This window comes from Bicyclus anynana, chromosome 19 (genome assembly GCF_947172395.1).
Source record: "Bicyclus anynana chromosome 19, ilBicAnyn1.1, whole genome shotgun sequence".
Taxonomy (NCBI): domain Eukaryota; kingdom Metazoa; phylum Arthropoda; class Insecta; order Lepidoptera; family Nymphalidae; genus Bicyclus; species Bicyclus anynana.
The window spans coordinates 12,681,871-12,708,847 of NC_069101.1; the positions used below are offsets into that span (position 1 = coordinate 12,681,871).

At 37.8% G+C, this 26,977-nt stretch overlaps 1 protein-coding gene across 5 annotated transcripts in view; it reads left to right on the forward strand.

The window, feature by feature from the left end:
- Window positions 1-26,977, forward strand: part of LOC112044621 (atypical protein kinase C) — a 263,111-nt gene that overhangs the window by 123,375 nt on the left and 112,759 nt on the right. The gene's annotated exons all lie outside the window — the stretch shown is intronic.

The following is a 26,977-nucleotide window of genomic DNA, read 5'->3' on the forward strand; positions in this document are numbered from 1 at the left end:
GGCGGGAAGTAGGCCACGGGCCACAGAGCACATTAGCAGCAAGACCAAAGTTTAATTACCACGATACTTGGGAAGTGGCCGTCAACTTTGTGAACCGTCGGAAACTTGGCCGCGATAATTTCGCACTATTGCAAGTATTAGCGGTCGAAAGTTGTTGTCGAAATTTCTTTGGAAACTATGAGGCTTAAGTAAGTAGGCACGGTAATCCTTAATTGCTTATCCAAACATTCACCGTGAGGTTTGATTTATGTAAGCTTAATGTAATCTAAAATTTATTTTTTAACAAAAATATAGTAAGATCCACAAGTTAATCATCATTTTCAACCCATATTCGGCTCACTGCTGAGCTCCAGTCTCTACTCGGAATGAGAGGGGTTAGGCCAATAGTCCACCACGCTGGCCCAATGTGGACGGGCAGACTCCATACACTCAGAGAATTAAGAAAATTCTCTGGTATGCAGATTTCCTCACGATAATTTTCCTTCACCGTTTGAGACACGTGATATTTAATTTCTTAAAATGCACACAACTGAAAAGTTGGAGGTGCATGCGCCTAACCAGATTCGAACCAACACCCTCCAGAATCGGAGGCAGAGATCATATCCACTGGGCTATCACGTCAAGTTAATATGATCACTAATTCCATCCAGAGATTACCCCCTACAATCTCAGAAACTTTACCTCTTTATAATATTAGTATAGATGATAGAAAAATATTGAAATAACGAAAACAACAACCAAATAAGTTCAGTAGTTCTTCACATGTAATAGAAAATTACAGACTTTTTTAAAAAGACAGAAGCTAGGGCTTGACTGCAATTACGCCTGATGGCAAGCGATGATAATGAAATGCGATATACAATATACTTCGAATACAGAATCTCTTTTTTTGAAGTCAGTTGTAAAAAACATTCAAAACAACATCTCAAGTATCAAAATGGTTGTCGCAAGAAGAAATGTCTAACAAGGTAACTTCACCTTGCACCAATTGAGGTCAATGTGAAACGGCAGCGCGTAATTAGACCCCCAGTCGCTATCGCAATACGATATGTTCCTACGTTTGTTATTCGATGATATTATAGTATTGTTTGTTTTTGTAAGTTTTTGCTTTGATATTTTATCATCATCATTATCATTATCAACCAATATTCGGCTCACTGCTGAGCTCGTCTCCTCTCACAATGAGAAGGGTTAGGCCAATAGTCCACCACATTGGCCCCATGCGGATTGGCAGACTTCACACACGCAGAGAATTAAGAAAATTCTCTGGTATGCAGGTTTCCTCACGATGTTTTTCCCTCACCGTTTGAGACACGTGATATATAATTTCTTTAAAACCACACAACTGAAAAGTTAGTGGTGCATGCCCCGGATCGGATTCGATCCCACACCCTCCGGAATTGGAGGCAGATGTCATATCTAATAGGTTATCACGGCTCTATTTTATCATAAGTTTTCATTTGCTTATTTTGTATGTGTATGACATACAAACCCGATCTAGACTGATACCTACTGAGAATAATTTGTAATAGCTTCATCATCACCATAAAATCCTGAGGACGCAAAACCAGGATGACATAGGCCACAGCCATATAATCGGACCCCTGGACCCCATCATTATCATCATGTCAGCTCATGGACGTCCACTGTATACAGGCCTTTTGTAGGGACTTCCAAATATCTACACTAAGCCGCCTGCATCCAGCGAATACCTGCGATTCGCTTGATGTCGTCAGTCCACCTGGTGGTGGGTCGACCAACACTGCTTTCTGGTGCGGGGCCGCCTTTCCAACATCTTGGGACCCCAACGGCCATCGGCTGTTCGAACTATGTGCCCCGCCCATTGCCACTACAGCTTCGCAACACGTTGACCTTTGGTTCTTCTGTGGATCTTCATTTCTGATTCGATCACGCAGAGATACTCCTAGCTCGCCCCTAGAAAGTCCCCTATGTGAGTAAAAATTTAAAACCGCTTTCGTAGTATACCCCGCTCTTAAAGTGCAAACAACCTACCTAAATAACTACTCGTACCCCGATAATGACCTCGACCAGTTAAATTTGAAAAGGTGCCTTTTTTAGTTGCGCTGCAAAAAGGGGAAAATGGTTCAGTTTGCATAGCCTACAGAAACATTTTTAAAGTTTCACGTAGTATTCTCGCAAATAGGTTTATGTTTGCGAAGTAGGCTAAAGGCAAGGCCTCGAGTCGCCGGCGGCTACGCCTACTATGTTTCATACGCTTTGAGCAATTTGAAACAATTTTAAGCTGCATTTCTAGACACCTGACCAGCTGACAGGATCTTTATATATCTGTGGCGAAAGATGGAATTTTGACGAAGGTAAGCCGTCGCAATTCATACCGCTTGATACAAACTCCAGTTTCTCATACATCCATACACATACGAGTATATTCATTACAATAGTGACTATGTATGTTTGGATTTTTATAAGGTAACCCCCATCGGCTTGTATAAACTCTTCGCCGCTGTATATATATGCTTTTTAATTGTCTCGTAGGTATAGTGGTTAGTTTTATGGCGCGGATGACAAGTTCCAAGATTCAACTCAATAACCTCAAACAGCGAATTTTAGTGGTTTCGTTTTTCCAGAAAATCCTTAGTATTTTGTAGTTGATTACTAGTATGTGATAGAAGAACCTATTTAGAAAGTCGTTACTAGCAGACGCCTCGCGGTTTCACCAGCGTAGTTCTCGTTCCCGTAGAAATACGGGGATGAATTAATATAGCCTATAGCAACCGTGGATAGTGTAGGTTCCCAAAAGTGGTACACGGAGACATAAGCCCTGCTGATTCGCATTTGTCGAAGTATACCTAATATGTATTTTTTTTTTGTATTTTTTATATATTATCATAAAGAATCATCATCAAAACACACATTTTTTATAAACAGCATTTTTTTTTAAAAAAAGGTCGTCTGAAGTCGAATCCGGCACAATTTATAAAACAACAGCGTTCAACGCTACGCGGGGTGAGATTCATTCAACTACACAGAATATTTTAAATACAGAGGTCGGAAACATTTTTATTCTTTTATAAATGTAAAGTTTATTTAAAAGAGAGAAAAACTTTGGTTGAAAATCCTTTTACGTGTGAACGATCCACGTGATTACCGTTCCACGTGGAACCCGAGCGCCCGTCAAATCTGGATTTAATACATTAAGTGAGATTTTAAATTCAAGGGTAACATAATGAAAACCCCACGTCGATGTAGATTATATTGTCTTTTTAATAAAGTAGATTAAGTAAGAATGAAGTCGAAATACAATTTATTGCGATGAACTTTATATGAGTACATAAAACTGAGATGAATATAAAAATGTTTACGACCACTTGGGTATACTTAGTTACACTAGTTTTATCGCTGGCCCCATGCTGGCCCATATATTTTATTTTATTCGCTTAGCACTAAAATAAAAGTAACGGCCATATTGGTGCGGCATTAAAGACGTTAAGAAGAAAATTATTTTATTTTGAATTAATTTATAGTCTTATTTTTATTTATCTTTCAATTATTTAAAAGTATATATTGTCTTAAGTATTATGATGTAACAAAAGAGGAAAATGTAAGGAATCAGCCAAGTAGTTCTATTTTTCGTGCATTTGTAATATATATATTTTTTTTCAAAATATATTTGTCTACTTGCCTTTATTTTTTAATAGTGCAAATTGCAATATGCGAACAAAATTGGCTTAGGACTTATAGCTTACACAGTACGCAGATTTTATTTTTGAATAAATTAAAAAAGTGACAAAACTTGCGCGTAGACTATCTAACACTTATCAGGAGGTTGTGAAAGACCTTGGATTTTTGATTAATGACTTAGAAATGCTTTGATCTTACTATACTTTACGGAACAAGCAAACAAACAAAATAGATAATAATATCCTTTAAGATAATTACTGATAGGTATGATTTTTTAAAAATAAATAAAATGGATTTGTATAAATTCATAGACTAATGGCGCTGCATATCTATGTGTGATTGTGTAGTGTATTGCCAGATAAAGGATATTAATAGTAGTCTGTCTTCATAAGTGCATTTGTGTGCGCGTTGATTGAGGTGCGTTAATTTTTGTTAAAGAGACGGTGTCTGGACTTTTTATTAGGTCTATGTATAAATTTTACTACGTTTTTTATTTGTCAATGCCTACTTTTTTTTCAAACAGAAGAACATGCTTATATTGTAAGCGAGCCACTTTTGCAGAACAGAGATAACGGGCGAATGAATGAATGAATGAACGAACGACACGAACGTTTCGCAACGACCGAGCGAATGTAATTATTCGTCCCATTCACCTGCCGGGCCTACGACGACCGGCGACCTAGTTTCCCCCCGTTCATTATTGTACGCATTTTATAAATAGGTTAGGTTTAAAAGTGCTAAAAATACAACGACGATAAACTGTTGCCACCGGTGCTCTCATTTTAAATAAGCTTTTCTGTCATCATCATTTGCCTAATTAATGTAACGAGAACAAATATACATAATGTTTATGGAGGGATCTTCATCTACTAATATTATTAACGCGAAAGTTTGTATGGATGTTTGGAGGTTTATTTGGATGTTTGTTACTCTTTAACGCCGCTACTACTAAAGTGATTTAGCTGAAATTTGGAATGGAAATAGATTTTCGTCTGTATTAATACATAGGCTACTTTTTATCCCAAAATTCAAAATTCAAATTCAAAATTCATTTATTTCAAGTAGGCTCAGTTTACAAGCAGTTTTGACACGTCAGTTGACTATTTGTAAAGATTCTACCACCGGTTCGGAAGGCAGGTTCTGCTGAGAAGATACCGGCAAGAAACTCAACAGTTGCTCTTTTGAAAAAGTCATACAGTATTACAATTTACATTTGATAACAATTAAATTACAATTTCTTATAGTTTTATTTTCCTAAAAGTAGCCTATGTATTAATGGTTTGGTTTCCCGAGATTTGCGAAAACTGATAATTTTGATGATGTGAATGTTTGTTACTCTTTCACGCCTCGACTACTGAACCGAATTAGCTGAAATTTGGTATTGAGATATATTATAGCATGGATTCACACATAGGCTACTTTTTATCCCGGAAAAATCCATGGTTCCCGAGGGAATTGTGAAAGACTAAATTCCACGCGGATGAAGTCGCGGGCGTTCGCTAGTTTTATATAAATAACAGGCAAATAATAAGAACGCGGCTCACCTGCTGTTAAGAGATTACCAATACTTTACCGACCTTTTTTGGGTTAGGTGTAATAATAATTACTACTACTTCTTCCTACCCAGCGAGTTTATTTTATACAAGTTATCCCTTGACTACAATCTCACCTGATGGTAAGTAATGATGCAATCTAAGATGGAAGCGGGCTAATTGTTAAGAGGAGGATGAAAATCCACACCCCTTTCGGTTTCTTCACGACATCGTACCGCAACGCTAAATCGCTTAGCGGTACGTCTTTGCCGGTAGGGTGGTAACTAGCCACGGCCGAAGCCTCCCACCAGCCAGACCTGGACAAATTAAGAAAATCTCAATCTGCCCAGCCGGGGCAGCTAATACGTGGACGTTTATTTGGAGCATAAACAGACCACCGTTTTTCAGTTAGATTTGGGTGCCTTTGTCTGAATAAAATGAATTTTTCATACTCTTCACACTTTTATGTTTGTCTGATGCCATACTTCCAGAAGAACAAACGCAACATTGAGTATACCAATACTAGGTGACAGGTATCTAATATGAACCGTGTGCCTGATTTATAGCGTGACATTCGTGAGGTCGCGCCGCTCGTCCGTCCACCAGTCAATACATCGCGATACTAATTACTAATTAGCAGCTAAATTAGAATATTGGTTGTGGCGGTAGATTATTGGCGGAATTATTTGCAGCAGAACGGCTGGTGTCGCCCACCGGGGAATCCTTAATTCAATACCGAGCTAATAACTGTGATGTTATCTTGATTTATTATAACCGTATTACACAGCGGAGTACTTAATCATATTTGTTATGTGTACGTGGTGATACCCCCGTGCTTCGCAGAGCACGTCAATGCGAGCTACACACCTGCAGTTTTAACTGAACTGTCGAACGGATCAGTTAACCAAGAACTGAACAAGTTTTTACTGTACAGTTCTTTCTTTCAAATTAGTCATTTCAAAATCAAATGACTAATAAACCTGTTCAGTAAAAACTGTTCAGCTCTTAGTTTTGCCTACACACGGACGAACTGCTCAGTTCAGTTCAGTTTTTAACTAAACAGTCGAACTGTTCAGTTAATACTGCAGGTGTGCAGCCTGCATTAACGTGCTCTCTGTGGTGCTAAATACCGAAACAATCACTCTAATGGAATGTAGTTATAGTCTAAAATCCGTATTAGAAACGACCTTCACCCATCTGTTTAATGTTAAATGGATGGTTAGTTTAATGGATGAAAAGTGTTTTATATCCAATTTTGTATCTACGTTAAAAATATATTGCGAGTAAGTTGCCCCAAAAACGATAGTTAATAATTGTAAATTACAGTTTGTTTGATAGTTTTAACTACTTAATCGCACTAACTCGCACTAAATTTGATATAAAACACTTTTCATCCATCAAACAAATGGGTGAAGGTCGTTTCTAATCCGAATCTTCTACTATTAAACAAATTTTGTTCCTCTTGTCTATGCCGTTAGACAAACTTGACTCTCAAAAGTGTTTTTTTTTAACGATCTTTTTAGATCCAACATATTTTTTCCTACCGTGTATAGACATATTATATATGGCACAGTTATGTATGTGAATCTCGCAGGAAGTCATTAGGAGCGCAGTGTGCGATGACCTGCAACGCGGCATCCTCAATTATTATATTGCAGCCGCCGGGACTGGGTCGCCGTGCTTGGCCCATCGGGTTTTACGTTTGCCTCTATTATTATATTTAAAAAGCAGTGATAGCCTAGTGGATATGACCTCTGCGTCCATATTCCGGAGGGTGTGGGTTTGAAACCGGTACGGGGCATACCTCCAACTTTTCAGTTGTGTGTCATTAACAAATTAAATATCACGAGTAACGGTGACGAAAAAACATCGTGAGGATATCTGCATACCAGAGAATTTTCTTAGTTCTCTGCGTGTGTAAAGTCTGCCAATCCGCATTGGGTCAGCGTGGCGGACTATTGGCATAACCCCTCTCATTCTGAGAGGAGACTCGAGCTCAGCAGTGTGCCGAATATGAGTTCATAATGATGATGATAGGATTATTATGTATATAATTTGCTAAGGTTTTTGTATATCCGTTGATGTATGACGTCTACTATATCTATGAAGTTAGAGTACAGTTTTACGATTCAACGCGGAGTCGATTGGTAGTTTGTTGATTTATTGCAATATTTACATCGGTATGTAATGCTACTAGATATGCTACCTTCAGAACCGTTGGTAGAGTCACTAGGAACTACCAACAGACAAACATAACCTTTCAAAGGTACTTTAAAATTAGGACTACTTAAAAAAACAAGTTTTCGAAATAGTTTGAATTTAAACAATTACGCAATTGCCATGTCTAGGAGGTATGTATATAGCTAAATCTTCAATATTATCAGATTAGCTGATGGATGGCGTGCATTTCGAAAACGCACTACCTACCTACCCTGAGGACTCAATCCGCCGCAGGTATCCGCCGCCTGCATCCAGCGAATCCTTGCAACTCGCTTGATGTCGAAATTCTACCTAGTGGGGGGCTGACCAACACGTTATATACGCAATATAATAATCGAGGTTAAATTCCCTAGCCGCATCAACTGACACATTATCGCTTATATATTATATAAATTCGGAAATAAAGCCGGGCTTCGTGTACAGATAAATAACGTCACGCTACGGTATCACCGACGAGGGACTGCGCGTTTCAGCTGCGTGGACACTTGTCGTCCGAAGTGACGGTCACTGTATTATCGCTACATACCTTATTTCTGTTGTGGCATATCTGATACATAATATAAGTGGAGTGTCTGTTTATTTTAAATTTTCAACATTTTATTAAATGCATATAAATGATGAACCGAAAAGGGGTGTGGATTTTCATCCTAGATCGTGGATCCTCCTCCTAACAAGTTAGCCCGCTTCCATCTTAGACTGCATCATCACTTACCATCAGGGGAGATTGTAGTCAAGGGCTAACTTGTAAATAATAAAAAAAATACAATTTTCTGTCCGTTTTCTTACATAATTTCTCTACTACTTAAAACTTTCGTCAACGGTCACGGATTACCGACTTCTGGATGAAAATATATTGAAAAAAATATTCTCGTTTAAAAACCCTTCGCACGAAATTGAAAATTCAATCGTCCAGCGTAGCAAAGTATCCGTTGCCGTTCGAAGAACGTAAATTCCCTAAACTTTGATGGAAAACCAATAAACTCTCGTCTTTTGTTTCCCGGCGAAGTTTCCAAATAGTTTCACTCAATCGGCCGGAAAACTTTCGAGTAAATACAACCCAATAATAATGGTCACAGTGAGATATTGTTTTCAATGTACCTTTTAAACTTTTAGCGGTAATTTTTTATGAGTTGCGGGTCAACAAGCAAGTGGGTCACCTGGTGTGTAGTCATTATTGAAAGAGTTGCATTGTCGGTTAATGGGGGTAAACAAATCCCGAAGATTTGTTTACCCCCATTTCACTCTAAAATATATAGTCTGACAAGTTCGTTGATGACATGATATGATATGCGGGCGACGGGGGGGAAAGACTGCTCGGGTGGGAAATCGTGCGTGCGGCGAAGTGAGGTGTATCAGTCGTGGGTTTTTTTTTATTTTCATTTATCGCAACACGCCCCCCGGCCCGCGCGGTCCATCGGGAGTGTTACCAACGAAGTTGCCAAGCTATAGTTATGTGGAAAAACTGAAAATAGAAGCTGGCTCAGTAAAACATCCTTTGCTATAATCTCTGCTATACTGAAGGAGCCACCGACGCGTTGCCGGCTTTAGGGATTTGTTTACCCCATTTTCGCATTTTCTAAAATATAGTTGTGTGGGAAAACTGAAAATAGAAGCTGGCTCGATAAAAAAGCTTGGAGTTTAAACTTACCATACTGTCTCAATGTAGGTTGGCGCGCTTAGTGTGATAATTTTGACTCTGTCAAGTTAACTATCATTGTCAGATGTTAATGATAGTGACCGGGGCATACAGTGACCGACAGTTAAACGGATTTTTAAGACAAAAAATATACGGTCGAATTGAGAAATCTCCTCCTTATTTTGAAGTCGGTTAAAAATGTGATGCGATCCGCACGATGCGGTTTAGTGGACGTACTTGTTTCTGTACAAAGAATACTAAAATCTGTTTGATGTGATCCGTCCAATATCCAATGTGGATGCCTTCCATAAACCAACATCATCAACGCCGGGCTGCCATTGAGATTTTTTTCAATAGAAAGTGAAGCTCATCAATATTTTAAATCGATATTCGATGTTGGAAATGAAACCATCTATTTGTATTTTTTACTTGTTGTTTTCAAAGTAGATGCGGTCAATCGCAACGAATTTTAAATACTTATCGAACCCAAAGCAGTCCCTCCCTTCAAGGGGGGGAGACTTTAAGCAACGTTATTTTATAAATATAAAATCGCAGATTAAAATTTAATTGGGGCGTGCTAATCGAATTCTTTTTACGTCTTTTCCTTGTCCGATCTGGGTTTAATGAAGTCTATACTTATGTAACTTCAGTGAGTTTCGGAACCTAAAATACTTAAATATAAAATATAGACAAGTTATACAAACAACAAAATCAGAGCTGAAAGTCACAGTAACTAACTTTACCAGGCAAGGTCTTCTGTCAGGCAAGTTGCTCGAACCGAATGGCAACCAAAATCCATCTCAACACTCACTGTTCCACAAGATATTATCTCCCAGCAACAAGTTCAAGCACCAAAACGACGTCCACTGAAAATTGCACCGTAAATTGAACGACATAAATCCCAAAATACATTGCAGCACCACCCTCTAATGTTTACTAACGGAGGAAATTGATCTTTACGTCACGGTGTTTAAGTTGAAATTAAAAAGGGAACGAAGAGACACAATAGATTCTATACATTTATTCGCGGAAATAGAAATTACTTTTGGAGTTGTTATTTTCATTACAAAGGGTTTTCGGCCGATCGGGACGTTCTGATGTCGGGGGAGCTGGGAATCGGGCGGAATTGTAAAAGAATTGGGTTCGCTGATAAATTTTATTAATTAATTGTCTCGCTGTGGTATTTCTTAAATGGTTTTGTTGTCCTCGATTTGGCTGTTTTCCATCTAACAATACTATTGCGGCGAGGTCGTAAATATTAATTAATTTTTTAATGGTATACAGAGACAGGTGAAACAATACATGTTCGTGATTTCATTAGCTTTAACAAGCAAAAAGCTTGTGAATCCTGAAAATTACACATGTTTAAAAAATATCACGTAGTTTAATGGATGGTAAGGTGAAGTTTAGGGTAACATCATTGGTCTATCTATAAATCTATAACTAACCTATCTAAAGCTTATCTTACGTTAACCGTAAGAGTATCTCTAAAGGTAGACTTCAGTTATTGACGACCGCGACCTGCGACCGCGCGACTCACTGCTTTATACGGAGCACTAAAAAAAGGCGGTCGCGCGACGCGGTCTCGGGCATTTTTTATTGCTCTATATAAATTCATACTAAGCAGTGGGTCGTGCGACCCGCTCGCAGGTCGCGTACGCGCGTCGTGGTCGCTAAAATCGGAATGTTACCTTAAGGCCATCTTAAGATTTACGAAATGTCGGTACAAAAAAAAACTTCACGTGGAATTATGAAACATTGGTTAGTAATATCTGAAGTATCTAAAGTATCTGCGCCTAAACATAAAGCATTTTGGGGGGTTTATGTTCTATACCCCAATAAAGAAGTCACCAATACCCAGTCTTAAATAAAATATATAACTAATTACTTTATATTTCCTCAGTTTTTTTTATTACATTCCATATTATGTTTACTTTATATTTCCTCAGGTTTTTATTACATTCCATATTATAATGTCAACTTACAAGACGATTAAAATAAGCACTCGTTATGAAAATCCCTCATTAAATCACTTCATAATCGCAAATGCGTGTACACACGTGCACGTTACAGTCGTAAGTCATGTAATTCAGCTAATAACTCGCGATATTAAAGCCGTGAACACATAGCGCGACGTAACCGCTGCGTTTTGTCGATTTTCATTTCAATATTTGAGATACATACTGAGACGTGTTTCTGTGAAACACATTAAGTGTAGAGATATCAAACGCTCTTCTTGATTCTATTTTTCCTACCTTCTAAATCGTGGTTATATTCAAATCAAGAGTAAATAGACAAATTATTAGAATAGCGTAAGCTTAGCTTAGACTGTTTTCCTGTGTTGTGTGATAATAATGAATGTTTAGTTTTTCAGACACGTGTCATATAAATAGTTTAGCATCAGGAGCACAGAATGTAATAGTACAGTTATTGGCGACAGATCTCATCTAAAAGTATGCCGTGTAGAAACCAAAAGGGGTGTGCATTTTTCATCCTCCTCGTAAAAAGTTAGTCCGCTTTCATCTTAGATTGAATCACTTACTATCAGGTAAGATTGTAGTCAAGGGCTTACTTCTAGAGAATAAAAAAGGCGTGTTCTTTACATGACCTGTAAAGTGTTACTAGTTACTTCAACTGTATGTTGCTAACAGGCTTGTTTCGTCAATTGCTGTTTAGTAGAGCTAATTATCAATATAAAAACGTAAATTTGTGCAATTGTATTATCTAAGGTACCAAAATTCCGATAAATAGATAAATGTCTACATGTAGGTAAAGCCGCAGGCAATGGCTAGAGTTAGCTAATCTATAAACACTATCGATCTATCAGGTCATTATAAACCGGAACGACAATAGGATCCGTGTAGCCCCGACCTAACATTGCCCGCGTACACAGCACACTGTACACAGTGTCATATAAATTAACACAATGACCTATTTGCAAAAATTTATGGCGGAACCATTATTAAGGTCAGACTGGAAACGCTCCAAATAAAATTGGAAGCCATTCAACGGGTATCGCTACATCGTGTAACCTAATTACTTGAGGAAGACACTCCCGTGCTTTATAAAGGACACGGACAACAAATAAACATTAACGGCCGACGGATGCTCTTATCCGAGCTGTATTCGATGGATCAAATGCTTAACATTCAAAGCCTTTACATAAAAAAAAGACAATGTATTCAAGTGTTTTCTTTATATATTTGCTAGTTTTTCTCCCTATAGGTACTAAAGAGAGATAATTCAGTTTATATGACCTCTGCCTCCAATTTCTGAGGGTGTGGGTTCGAATCCGGTCCGGGGCATGCACCTCCAACATTTCAGTTGTGTGCGTTTTAAGAAATAAAATATCACGTGTCTCAATCGGTGAAGGAAAACATCGTGAGGAAACCTGCACTACAGAGAATGTCTTAATTCTCTGCGTGTGTGAAGTCTGCCAATCTGCCTTGGGCCAGCGTGGTGAACTATTGGCCTAACCCCTCTCATTCTGAGTGGAGGCTCGAGCTCAGCAGTGAGCCGTTGGGTTGATAACGACGATATATATTTTTTAACTTTTAAATTATAATATGTCGTGGTCTATATTGATGGAAAACATTGTGATGCAGGAAAAATCCCATAACGATACTTTATCGTAACTGAAAATTTCGAATTTCCGTGCAAATTCTCGCAATTTCCTGTTAACGTAACGTAAATTAGGCTCTTCATATATTTATCAAAGCTTTACTTGTGTTTCGTTCGGAGCGCTCTTCAACCGTAGTTAGTACAATTTATTATTAATTATCATTAATTTTTCATTTCATCTATTTTCAGATATATTACATTATTTACGCGAACAAAAACTAGGTACCTTCTTTTAATCGGACGAATAAATATGTTGACAACAGAATTAAAGTTAATATGCATAAAGAGTACGTGAAGCTAATAACTATTTTCATATAACAGTAGCTCACGACCGCCTTTCCATCCACGTAGTTCTTGTTCCCGTGGGAATACGGGGATAAAATATATAAAGTCAAAAAACAAAGTTCATTTATTACAATTAGGCTTAGTTTGCAAGCACTTTAAAAATGTCAGGTATAAATATTATTAGATAATGGTTATAATAATTGGTCGAAAATTTAAAATGAAAGTTATATGGTGAGCCGTGATAGCTCCGTAGCTATGACCTCCGTGTTCAATTTGGAGAGTGTAGGTTCGAATCCGGTCCGGGGCATGCAGCTCCAATTTTTCAGTAATGTGCATTAAAAAAAAATATATGACGTGTCTCAAACGGTAAAGGAAAAATATCGTGAGGAAACCTGCATACTTGAGTATTTTCTCAATTCTCTGCGTATGTAAAGTCTGCCAATCCGTATTGGGCCAGCGTTGTGGACTATTAAACTAACCATCATCCTCAGAGGAGAATCGTGCTCAACAGTCAGCCATATATGGGTTGTTAAGGATGATGATGATGAATTTAAGTAGAAGTTATTAAAAAATAAGGGATTTTGTATTAAATATTTGTTTTCGTTCCACGTTTTCTCACGCTAATTCAATGAAAGCTAATAAAACAAGATAGGTAAGACCAGATGGTGAAATATTGTGAGGGAAGAGGGATGAAAGAGTTTGAAATAGGATAGTTTAAATTCAGACGGCGTGAGGTCAGGGCGAAAGGGCGGTCAGGGAGGATACGCCCTCTAATTATTATTTGTATTATGTAGTAACTCTGATGTTCTTTATTTTTATTATGTCGTACATTAGGCCTTTGTATGGATATTTAGAATTATTTTAAGTAAACGTTGGTTATTTTTAACTCCCGACGCAAAGAGGGGTTTTATAAGTTTGACATGTCTGTCTGTCACCCTACCCCTACCCTATTCCTACCGCACTTCTACCCTACCCTACCGAAAAATGAAAATTGAAAGGTAGAACAACGTTTCCCAGGTTAGCTAGTGATATATAAGTAAACCAGCCAATAATGTAGCTTTTAATTTGCGAAAGAATTTTCTAAATTAGTCGGTGCCTATTCGTAACAACAAACCCACAAACTTGTAAACTTACCTCTTTATAATAATAGTTTAAGATAAATGTTTATTCAAGAAGTTAATTTTACTTTATTGTTATGATATCTCCATAATTTGTAGGTTATCATCGTAGTAGTAGACGGCAGTGTAACGGGCCGTTAACATCGAAATTAACTTGTTAATTATTTCGTAGCACTCCCACCCGCTGCCTACTGTAGCGGAATATCTTATTTGTACATGAATTTCCTACTAAGGCCGACATATCCGAGGCTGTATTACTGTATTCGGGTGCATGCATATTACGTCTTAAGTAACGGGCATATATTCTAGTTGAATTGAATTTGGAATGGGATTACACTGTGCGTTGCAGCTTCTTAAACCGTATTGTTTTTATGAGAATCCAGCAGGCTTGCGGGTTCGACTGCGTTGCTCGCGTTTTAGTGCGAATACGGGGATAAAATATAGCCAACTAGCTACGTCTCTCCTCTCAGAATGAGAGAGAGAGAGGGGTTATGCCAATAGTCCACCACGCTGGCCCAATGCGGATTGGCAGACTTCACACATAGAGAATTAAGAAAATTCTCTGGTGTGCAGGTTTCCTCACGATGTTTTCCTTCACCGTTTGAGACGTGTGATATTTAATTTCTTAAAATGCACACAACTGAAAAGTTGAAGGTGCATGCCCCGGACCGGATTCGAACCTACGCCGTCTGGAATCGGAGGCAGAAGTCATATCCACTGGGCTATCACGGCACGGTAAAGTGTGTTTACCCGTAGAAAATACAAAAAATAAACGTGCAAATGACTAACATTTATTAAGCTGCCCTAAAAGCAAATACCAACCCACTGCTATAGTTTGTTAGTAAAAGTTTTAGCGGACGAAAAAACATATTTGATTCATTCAACAAGCTCTGTTCAACTTTTGTGTTCCTATTTGTACTAGGGTTGTTATTTGTACAAACGAGCGGGTTAATTTTCGAATGATGTTATTCGGTTTTCATGATTATTTTCTACCATTTTGCTTAAAACTATAAAATAAGTAGAGAGAATAAGGTATAAGGCAGCGTTTCCCATCAGGTGGATCGCTAAAAAAAAAATACCGGGTCGCCAAAAAAAATACCGGGTCGCAGCATTATGAAGACAATGCTGCTACTTTAAATAAGTACTAGGAGATGGTCGATTTTATTTCTTGACTAACGAGACAATAATGATCGCTCAACGGGCGGATTGTAGGTATTATTGTAGGTAGGTCCAAAAACATAAGTGGGTCACGAAGGAGTATGAAATTTTCCGGGTCACAGTAGAATAAAATTTGGGAAACGATGGTATAGAGTATCTTTTTAGAGATGACCGTTTCGATTTCGTAGTTATCAATCCATATTCGGCTCACTGCTGAGCTTGAGTCTCCTCTCAGGATGAGAGGGGTAAGGCCAATAGTCCACCACGCCGACCCAATGCGGATTAGCAGACTTCGCACACGCAGATAATTAAGAAAATTCACTGGTATGCAAGTTTCCTCACGATGTTTTCCGTCACTAATTGAGACACGTGATATTTAAATTCTTAAAATGTACACAACTGAAAATTTGGAGGTGCATGCCCCGGATCGGATTCGAACCCACACCCTTCGGAATCCCCACTGGGCTATCACATATCTCCGTTTCCGTTTCGATTTAGTGGTAAATTAAAAGATCAAACGTTTTTGTTGGTTTGTTTGTTAATTGTTTTCTTAAACGTCGAAAGTTCCTTCAGTTTTTCAAACCAGCGGGTGTGTCAAACGCTCGTCTGTACATCTTACCAATACAGCAAAGGCCAAACGGACTTCCAGAAGTAGACAAGTGAAATCAGTAGTTGTTACTCGTATCAATTCATCTCATTAAGGTTAGTCCTTAATGAATTAAAAACCAGCCTACTAAACGTGTTTATAGTATTTTTTATATTCAATACAGCAAATTATACAACAATTTACTTGTTGTATAATTGTTGTGTACTAATAGCAATTTACTTGTTGTGTACTAATAATTGTTTTTGTTGTATATTTTAGAAATGCCATTATTCGCAAGATTTTAAATTGTACACCGTACCTACGAGTACAGTATGATATTTCACAATAAAAAGTGTTACAACGAATTAATTATAATTTCTCATGATCATTCTGAACTTTGTTTTTATGTAAATAAATGAGTGATTGGTTGATTTGTCAATTGTTGTATTAATTTTTGTAGGTATTTATAAAAGGTGGCAACCCTACGAACATCTGACATTGTTGACATAAAATTCTTACTCTATGTAGAGTCGAGCCACATCGAGTGGTTTGGATATGTAAATATTAAGAAGGTAGTAACCCCCAGTGTACCCACTCGTCTCGGTTTTGGAAGCGAACGGAATAACTTCTATCTCTAGAACATTTCTTACATTCGCATTTCTCTGTTATTTACATATAAAATACACATAAAAGAGAATATAAATAAAGATTATAAACGGTTGGTATATTTGGATCATAAATTTTGTCAAACATTACATTAGCATTACATAGGGTATATTCGCATAAAGCCAAATGCCGAATATTCGACTATCCTACTGTTTGGAATTTCAAATATTCGGTCTTGTGTGACGAGAATACATCCAATATTGGTGATTGAAATCCACCCTGCAAGGTACGGCACCAAGTCGTTACTTCAACACACGATTAAATCTAGAGCTTCGACCTACTTCACTGTAGGACTAGCATGCGACTAACAACATATCCAGTGGAGAGAAATAGACAAAATGTCGAACAATGGCGGCGGAGTTGTCCCAATCCCAACTCTTTCGTCCCAACGCAATGTATTTCCGGTTGCTCCACTATTGGATGACATTTGCCTATTTTTCATGTGATGGTTATATGTTTCTAATACACATAAACATCACGGTTATGTAAATTCTATATTCGAAAAAATTGCTTCAAAATCAGTGAATAATAATTATAAAGCGTTTAAGTTGTTATTTTGAATATCGTTATTCCCGGTTCAATGTTGTTAAAAAGTTATCTAAGAGCAATAACTTATTGAAGTCTGAAGAATTGTGCTTTAATGTGACGCAATATGCAGCCTACTTTGATGACTGAAAGGATGCACCCCAAACAATATTAACTATTGAAAAAACTCCATCGAGCTTGGTCTCGAGTCAAAAAATTATCTCTTAACTTGTTTTTTGTTTTATATACAAGTCTTTAAAATGAGATTGGTATACATATCCGTAATTAAAAACTTCAGGTAAACTTTTTAGCACTTCACAAACACTTGTATGAAATATTTTAGCCACCTAACCTAATCACCAAATGTTTCTCTATTCATAGACATATCTAAACCTAACATCCCTTAGATCTACATACTCGAGCGCCTTAACAAATGTACCTATTTGAACACAAAATAACATATTCGATTCCCCTCACATCGTCTGCGCAAACCTCATCCAACATTGTCGGAGAAAACTCCGGCCACATCGTGTTGAATATGCAAATATATAAGTTGGTTTAGCCCTTGCCACTAATGCCCGTGTCGAACTAACGTCTCTAGTGAAAATATTGTTTCAGTATGTACTAGTGAGTCGATCTACTTTGGCATTTGAACGTGAGTGTTTTTCACAATATTTATTTATTTATTCGGAATAAGTTTCACACAACACAATATTTGACTTAATTTATAATTACACTAGCGGACGCCTGCGACTTCGCCCGCGTGAAATTTAGTTTTTCATAAATCCCTCGGGAACCATGGATTTTAATGATGGGATAAAAAGTAGCCTATGTGTTAATCCAGGCTATAATATGTCTTAATACCAAATTTCAGCTTATTCGGTTCAGTAGTCGAAGCGTGAAAGAGTAACAAACGTTCATATCATCAAATTCATCAGTTTTTGCAAATCTCGGGAAACCTTGGATTTTTTTGGGAGAAAAAGTAGCCTATGTGTCAATCCAGAGTAAAATCGATTACCATTCCAAATTTCTGCCAAATCGCTTCAGTAGTAGCGGCGTTAAAGAGTAACAAACATCCAAACATACATCCAAACATCCATACAAACTTTCGCGTTTATAATATTATCGGACTATCGGCCGATGGACTATCCACTGTTGGACATAGGCCACTTGTATGGACTTCCAAGCATAACGATCCCGAGCCGCCAGTATCCAGCGGCTCCCTGAAATTCGCCTGATGTCCTTGATCCACCTAGTGGGAGGTCGACCAACACTGCACCTCCCGGTGCAGAGTCGCCATTCCAGCAGCTTGGGACACCAACGTCCATCGGCTCTAAGAACTATGTGGCCTACCCATTGCCACTTCAGCTACGCGACTCGCTGAGCTGTCAGTGACTTTGGTTTATCTGCAGATCTTCTCATTTCTGATTCGAAAACGCAGAGAAACTCCAAGCATAGCTTTCTAATAGTTAGCGACCAAGTGTTGGATTTTACAATATGGATTAATTTAGTCGTTCCGCCCATCTACTCTGCTTCTGCCGTCGGGCCCTATCAGGCGATGCTTCCGCGCTCGCCCAAACCCCCCGGAACGTCGCTGTGGTCCCATTAAGGAGTCTAGGCACTTACACTATCAGAAAACAAAAAAAAAGACCACGTCTGTCATGTCAACTGGCAGTTGATATAGTCGCGTATAAAGTTGCAAGTTTCACATGACAAGGCGGCTCTTTATTCAGCGATACGAGTAAACGTTGAATTTCCTCCGCGGCGCACTATTTATAGAGCCTGCGCCACTCCAGCCGTGAACAGCTGTTAGCTAGCGCGGACAATGAAATACACTGCTACGCGATGTTTATAATATGCCACCATTCACCTAGTTCCAACTTGTGACTTGTGTAGAACAACACTTTAAGAGTGTGCAATATGTAATTTGGTGGTTACAAATGGTTCTGGATCTCAGATTCTGGAAAAGTTAGGAGCCTGATATTTGGGTAAATGATATTTCAAAGTGTTAGCTTCGTTATGACTATACAAAATACATAATTTGTAAAACTTTTTTCGATAGTTTATTTTTTTGAAAAATACATGTTTTGCTCATATTTTTTTTGCTTTCAATCTCAGGTAAAGCAAACTTATTTTCTTAAATTTTTGTTTTGTATAGAAAATTAGGTATATACCTTGAACATGGCCATTTTGTTTTTCGTTATGTTGTTTAATTTACTTGCAATTAGGTAAAAATGGTTTTGGCGCTCACGTCATAAAATTTGCGTCGCGCGTCAATCGCTCCGTGCTTTTCACACACGTGAAAGTCATAATTCGGCGTCTCGCTTGCGCTTCGAATTTTATCCATATCGTACCGACACGCTGCGCGCTCTTAACTCAGATATGACAATTACTTAAAATATGTCGATGACGATGAAATAGTTAAGGTTTTGACATGCTGTAGCGTTTGGATATTTTTAGAAGTATCTTTGGCATGTAGTGGTAAAAGACAAGCGCTTGACAGTTTGGTGATATACACAGACAAGCGGTAGACAGAAGACAGTTGACAGACGGGTCGTTGGTAAAATTGTAAAATCGAAGAATCGATCTTGCACTTTTTACACACAAATGTGCTTAATACAAGTAGGTATGTCACCTCACCTCTAATTCCAGAGACTTTCCGTAATAAATACAATGTACTACCATTCCTGTCACCAAATAAAAAAAAAAATTTTTACTCAGCATCTTCAACCCATACAGAGGGTTATTATCTTACCATCTAAACGAACAGACCACGTATCAAAAGTGCTTATAAAGTAAGCCTATCTAACATAAAATAATATGAGTATTTTAAAAACTCTTATATTAATTATATACTCGTAGGTTCCAAACTTTTTCAACTTGTCTCCCAAATGTACCTGCAGGTACCCTCCATAACTAGAAAGGCTAGAAAATAATAGTTATTTATGTCAATGTTATGCAGTGAGTGCTACAATGGCTAACTACGTGCAGTGGCATACAATACTTTTTCTACGGCCATGACAAAAGTTTATTAATAATATTTGACGTTAGGCATCATGGCCTGCTTCCTCGATTTTGTATCGGTGTGGTCTTCTTGATTAAGTCTCGGCGTGGTTTCTTAGATTTTGTCTTTTATGGAAGCCTGGATTTTTGTAGCCAATGCCATGGAGCTATTTCAAATTTTAAAAAAAATTATAATTGTTACGGTTACGGTTTTATAATGAGTAGATTACAAAATGGAAGATGAAAAATAAATATATGTAGTGTTCTATATACTATTTCAATGTTATTTACTGTAGAAAAAAATCTAAACAATACAACAATCCCCTTTTTTGCTAAACAACGAACTTCCGGGTCCCGTTAGCCGAAAAGTCCGCGGCAACGTCATGGGCCCATCTATTCGGCCGTCACGGCTCATTGCGTATAAAATACTGACCTCCTTTTTCTTAGACAAAAATCAAGTTAGGAGGCGCATGTAGCGAAAAGTTACGGTCCGTTGGACGCTTTAACTTTAATAATATATTGAGCCTAAGGCGTTCCTTTCTACGGTAGATCGAGAGTTGCCGTATTTTTAAGAGTTAATAACTTCAACTCACTTCAAAGATATTTACTGACAAGGAAACTTATCAAAGTTGCAATAACCACGAAACAGAAAATGTTTTTATTTAAGTACTTCGGACGACCTTCGTGGCACAATAATATGCGCGGTGGATTTACAAGACGGAGGCCCTGGATTCGATTCCTGGCTGGGCCGATTCAGGTTTCCTTAATTTGTTCCAGGTCCGGCTGGTGGGAGGCTTAGGCCGTGGCTAGTTATCACCCTACAGACAAAGACGTACCGCCAATCGATTTAGCGTTCTGGTTCTACTATGTCGTGTAGAAAACGAAAAGGGTGTAGATTTTCATCCTCCTCCTAACTAGTTAGCCTGCTTCCATCTTAGATTGCATCATCACTTACAGTCTTAGTTACTTTAAGAACCGCCTCCTTTTTTTGAAGTCGGTTAAAAAAAGTACCGCCTAGCCGACGCACTAGCTAAATATATAGCTGTAATAGTCTATGACATTCACAAATAAAGTGACTTTCTAGTGATAAAAGATTTTTCAAAATCGGTTTTATTTTTCAAAAAGTAGAGCCAAAGATCCTAGAGATCCCCCATAATACCACAAACTTTACCTCTACACTATAAGTACCTATAGATTTCAATAGGGTAACTGAACGAGGTATGAATGATGAAATGAATAAATAAGTCTAGATAAATTTACAATTTATAAGAATTATTCCTACTTTAACTTATTTATTTATATTTATCGTAAAGTAAAAGATAAATTTAACTTTATACAATTTAGAACAATGTTTAAACTTTAATTCAAATTGACCTTGCCTGGAAATTGGGTTTTCTTTTCCCTGTCGGTGTTTTGGTTGTTACGTATAATGACTTTTTTGTTGTTTTAATTTTTAACTTAAAATATAACCTTGGATCCATCTGATAATAATTTAATCTGTTACGTTATTGTTGTTTACAAAACCTTTGATTGTTATAGTTCTGATTTGTTTCTAAAACAGTATAATTTGAGGCAAGTATGCTATCAAAATCAAAATCAAAAATCATTTATTTCAAGTAGGCTCAGTTTACAAGCACTTTTGACACGTCAGTTGACTATTTGTAAAGATTCTACCACCGGTTCGGAAGGCAGGTCCTGCTGAGAAGATACCGGCAAGAAACTCAACAGTTGCTCTTTTGAAAAAGTCATACAGTATTATAATTTACAATTGATAACAATTACTGTTTACATTTGTTATAGTTTTACTTCCTGTGTGAAGGTGGAAGCTGATCCAACGGCCTCCAAGCATTTTTATCATTAAGGAACTCATCAATGATGTAGTACCCTCGACTAAGTAAATGTTTTTTAACACATTGCTTAAAGCTATGCATTGGCAGGTCCATCACAGTCTTGGGGATCTTATTATAGAAGAGTACACCCAAACCTACAAAAGATTTTTTTACTCTTTGGAGACGATATGCAGAAATAACTAACTTATGCCCGTGTCTAGTAAGACGTGGGTTTAGATCTCCTTTTCGTTTGTACAAATTAATATTTTGTCTTACATATATTATACAGTTATATATATATATATATATATATATATATATCGTGAAGAAACCTGCATACTTGAGAATTTCTTTAAATCTCTACGTGTGTGAAGTCTGCCAATCCACATTGGGCCAACGTGGTGGACTATTGGCCTAACCTTTCTTATTCTTGAGAACTTTCTTATTTTTCTTTATCTTTCTTTCTTTATTATTTCTTATTCGTGCTCAGCAGTTATCCGAATATGGGTTGAAAATGATGATGATGATGATGACAAATTCCCTGCAGTCCAATCTGCTCTGATTCAGATTAAGGCCGCTTATCCGAGACCATTTATGAGGATACAGCGTAATCTATTGCTTAAAAGTTTTCTTTTCTACGTACTCGTACGTTTATATCTAGACTAGCGGACGTCTTCGATTCCGTTCGCGATAAATTCTGTTTTTATGGCATAAAAAGTAGCCTATGTTATGTTATGTGTTGTCTGTGTACCAAATTTCATCCAAAACAATTCAGCCGTGAAAAACATAGATAGGTAGACTAATTTCACATTTATGATATTTATACCCATATTCGGCTCACTGCTGAGCTCGAGTCTCCTCTAAGAATGAGAGGAGTTACGCCTTAGTCCACCACGCTCACACATGCAGAGAATTAAGAAAATTCTCTGGCATGCAGGTTTCCTCACGATGTTTACCTGCAACGTTTGAGACACGTGATTTTTAATTTCTTAAAATGCACACAACTGAAAAGTTGGAAGTTCATGCCACGGACCGGATTCGAACCCACTCCCTCCGGAATCGGAGGCAAAGGTCATATCCACTATCAATATTTATATGGATGAACTTAATAATGACCGCCATGGTTGTTGTCATATAAGCAGGGATCACTGTAGATGTGATCCCGTTGGATCGGCGCCAAGTATTTGTTAATATAACCGGAACGCTCTCACAATGCAACCGACAATGGTCGCGGCTCTGTTTGTACGGTGTCCTGGATAAATCACCGGTCAATTGTTCTGCACCAGTCGCGCTGTAAGGCGAGCTTTGGCGAACACGCCACACAACACAATTCCACATGTTTGCCAATGTTACATTGAATGGGTGGAGCTAGAGCCCCGATGGAATTGGAAAATAGTTACCTTCAGTTAAATTTTAGGCCTTGAGAACCTGTTTTGAACACAAATATACCATTGCATACACAGAACAGACAACGCTGAAAGCTAACGCTTTTAGCAATAGAAGTAGCAAGGGGGCGTGGCCCGCGTACACCCGAGTGTGCGGAAAATCGCAAGCGTGTCCGCGCAAGTACTGGCAGTCTTGTTTTGTTCTGTGACAATAAATAATATTCAACTCTAAAGTAAGGGTGACATATTTCATTTTTCACTAAATATTAAACAACCATTTAGGCCGCGCTCCTGGGTACACTTTATAAATCTAGTTACCTCTTGCACAAGTAACTGAGTAAACGGAATTAATTATAGTGAATTTTACAAAAAATCCTGTTAAAGATCCAATGATTTCTAAGTTATCGGAGAAATCATCTCTTGAAAGAAGTCATCATCCAACCCATATTCGGCTCACTGCCGAACTCGAGTCATCTCAGAATGAGACGTGTTAGACCAATTAGTCCACCACTCTGAACCAATGCGGATTGTCAGACTTCACACACGTAGAGAATTAGGTAAATTTTGAGGTATGCAGGTTCCCTCACGATGTTTTGTCTTCACCGTGAGACACTTAATATTTAATTTCTTAAAATGGATATAACTGAAAAGTCCCGGACTAAATTCGTACCTACGCCCTTCGAATCGAAGGCAGAGGTCATATCCATTGGGCTATCTTGGCTCCCATTGTGTGTAAGATAGCTCAATATTTCATAGCTCAACCCGAAACTCGTGTCTAATACTTAAAAAGTAAAACCTAAGTAAAATACAGTTAAAACATACGTAACGAACATATCAGTGCATAAAAGCACTAAAACAAGATGAAAACGACACTGGTGTAGCTTTTATAATTATTTCATAATTTGTATATTTTATTTCGTCGTCCCACCGAAACGCGCTTTGCCTAAATACCCGAAAGAGTACGCCTCCTGCACCGCCATTCATTCAACTAGATTTAGAAAAGAGAAATTCATCAAAAGCTTGCAGCGAAATTCCGACGAATGTTGCCTGTACGAAGCACGCCTTTAATACTGTTAATTTTGAAACAAACACTTGAAAAATGCACGTGTAATTTAACGCCGGTCCAGTTTTTGGTAGAGCGCGGGATAAAAACACGCCATCTTGTTTTTTACACGGCGTAAATGAAAGAAGTTGGAACGGCCCGTTAGTGGCGGCCTTAGGGTTGCTACATTACATAATCGATATTAAAATGTGCTCTTCTTATTGGGATTATTTTAAGTTGTGCCTCCTGACATACGAATAAATGTTTTGAGCACCTTCAATGCAAGAGTGAAAAAGCATCTTTTAAGCAAGCTTGAAGCTCATTGTTGCTTTCCACCAGGCATGATTGTAGTCAAACGCGGAATAAAATGTACTCCTCTAATTTGGATTATTTTAAGTTTTGCCTCCTGGCATGCATGTTTTGAGCGCCTTCAAGGCAAGACTCAAAAAAACCTGTTTTAGGCAAGCTTCAATTTAGCTAGACCTCATAGTTGCTTTCCACCCGCCATGATTGTAGTCTAGCGCGGATTAAAATATACTCCTCCTAATTGGATTATTTTAAGTTGTGTCTCCTGACAAGCACATTTTGAGCACCTTCAAGGGAAGACTCAAAGAGTATGTTTTAGGCAAGCTTCAATCTAGCTTAACCTCATAGTTGCTTTCCACAAGGCATGATTGTAGTTAAACGCGGATTTAAATGTATTCTACTTATTTGGATTATTTTAACTTGTGCCTCCTGACATGCATGTTTTGTAGCGCTTTCAAGGCAAAATGAAGAAGAATATTTTAGGCAAGCGCGCTACAACTTAGACCTCATCGTTGCTTCCCATCAGGCATGATTGTAGTCAAGCGCGGTTACATAAAAATTACTTGTTCATCAACACATTTACAATATGCGTAAGATTAAGTCTTAATCGTAAATACTTATTAATAGACAATCAAATCACAAACAAATGGTTTTAATGTATTAACTAACTTGAACTTATTTTGTTTCAGGTACGTACTGTCTAATATTTCATCTACGACATCTGCAGATAGTATCGAAGTTATAGTACGAGTAAGTAATATATAAATATATAATTTAGGACTTTTTCAACTGTATCGACAATTTCTTAAAGCGTCGCGGTAGTACTTTCGTTCACGAGATCTGGAATAAAGAGCTCGACTTTGGATGCTAGTGACTTTGTCTCTAATTCTATAATGAACTTATATAACTTTCCGTACTCTCTTAGCATTAGTTATTAGTTACCGTACAAGAAATATTGTAATTCATAAGTTTTAATAGCATACGCTGCGACGTTTGTAAAGTACATAGGTATAAATATACTTTTCCTAACAACACTAACTAATATACTGGCATTGTGCAGCTAATTCTAAAGAGATTCCTCTCCACTGCTCATATAGTGTAGCATTGTATAAAAATTTCCGTTCCCCGGCCACGTAGCGAAGTTAACAACTAAATATAAACCGAGGCTTCAGTTTCTATTGCACTGCAAACGTGCATGCCGCTTCCAACTTATGTTGTAAACTTTTATACGCCCTACTGAGCAATTGTTGGATTTTATTACCCGGCTACGATGATCTATACGAAACAGTACACAGTATAAAACAATCTTTATGGTTGCTTTTTAATGTATAAATTTTGTGGTGGACCATCAGGGTATCCTGTAAACTGATGATTTTGATCATATGAATGTTTGTTACTCTTTCACGCCCCAACTACTGAACCGAATTAGCTGAAAATTGGTATTAAGACATATTATAGCCTGGATTAACACATAGACTACTTTTTATGCCGGAAAAATCCATGGTTCCCGAGGGATTTGTGAAAAGCTAAATTCCATGCGGACGAAGTCGCGGCGTCCGCTAGTAGATCATGAATTAAATTAAGAACGTTATAAAAGCCAACGCTGGGTTTAACTATAATCGTGCAAAAGAGTCCTTATCTGAAGACAGATTTTACGGGCTAAATTTAATTTATATACCTACATGCCTTTGACATTGCAGCGCTGGTGTCTGTGTGTGTCACTATCATTAAGAAAGCTATACGTAAAGTTGCTAAGTTACCGTCTTACAACTACTCGTAGGAAGTTACAAAGGCTTTATGTGGGTAGTTGGGGGAACTCGGTATAGTTGCTACCCCTTTTACGAAGTTTATTAGTATGTCTTTTGTGACGATTGAATATTATGTACAGTAGATACTTTTACATATTATTCTACTGTCTAGTACAATATTTTGCTAATGAAATCTGTGTGAATTTATATTGTTTAAAGATTTTAAGGATCCCTGAAGAAATCTTTTTATTTCTAAGATAAATGTCTTGAACAGAACTTTCGTAGCCAAGTTTGCAACACTGCGCCTGAATGCGCGGTGATAGTTGAACCCCACAAGTTTGAACGATGATAACGGATGAGTGTTGCAAAGAGCTGCTTGAAACTCACGGTTCAAGATCGTGATCTTTGGAGTTCCTTCTTTCTTTCTTTAAGTCCTTTTACACATAATGGTGCATAGGGCTGGCACTAATTTCTTCCAACCGAAAGATCCCGGGTTCTTTATTTTATCCAGGACATATCCGCTTCTATGCCGTCCAAGTAGCCTTTAGTCAGCCACGTCCTCGCTTGCCTCCTCTAGGATACTACTTGAAGGAACCTGACCTATCCAGCTCTTAGTTTAGAGTTGGAGGCGTACCTCCAAGCGTTTTGGCGTTTCAG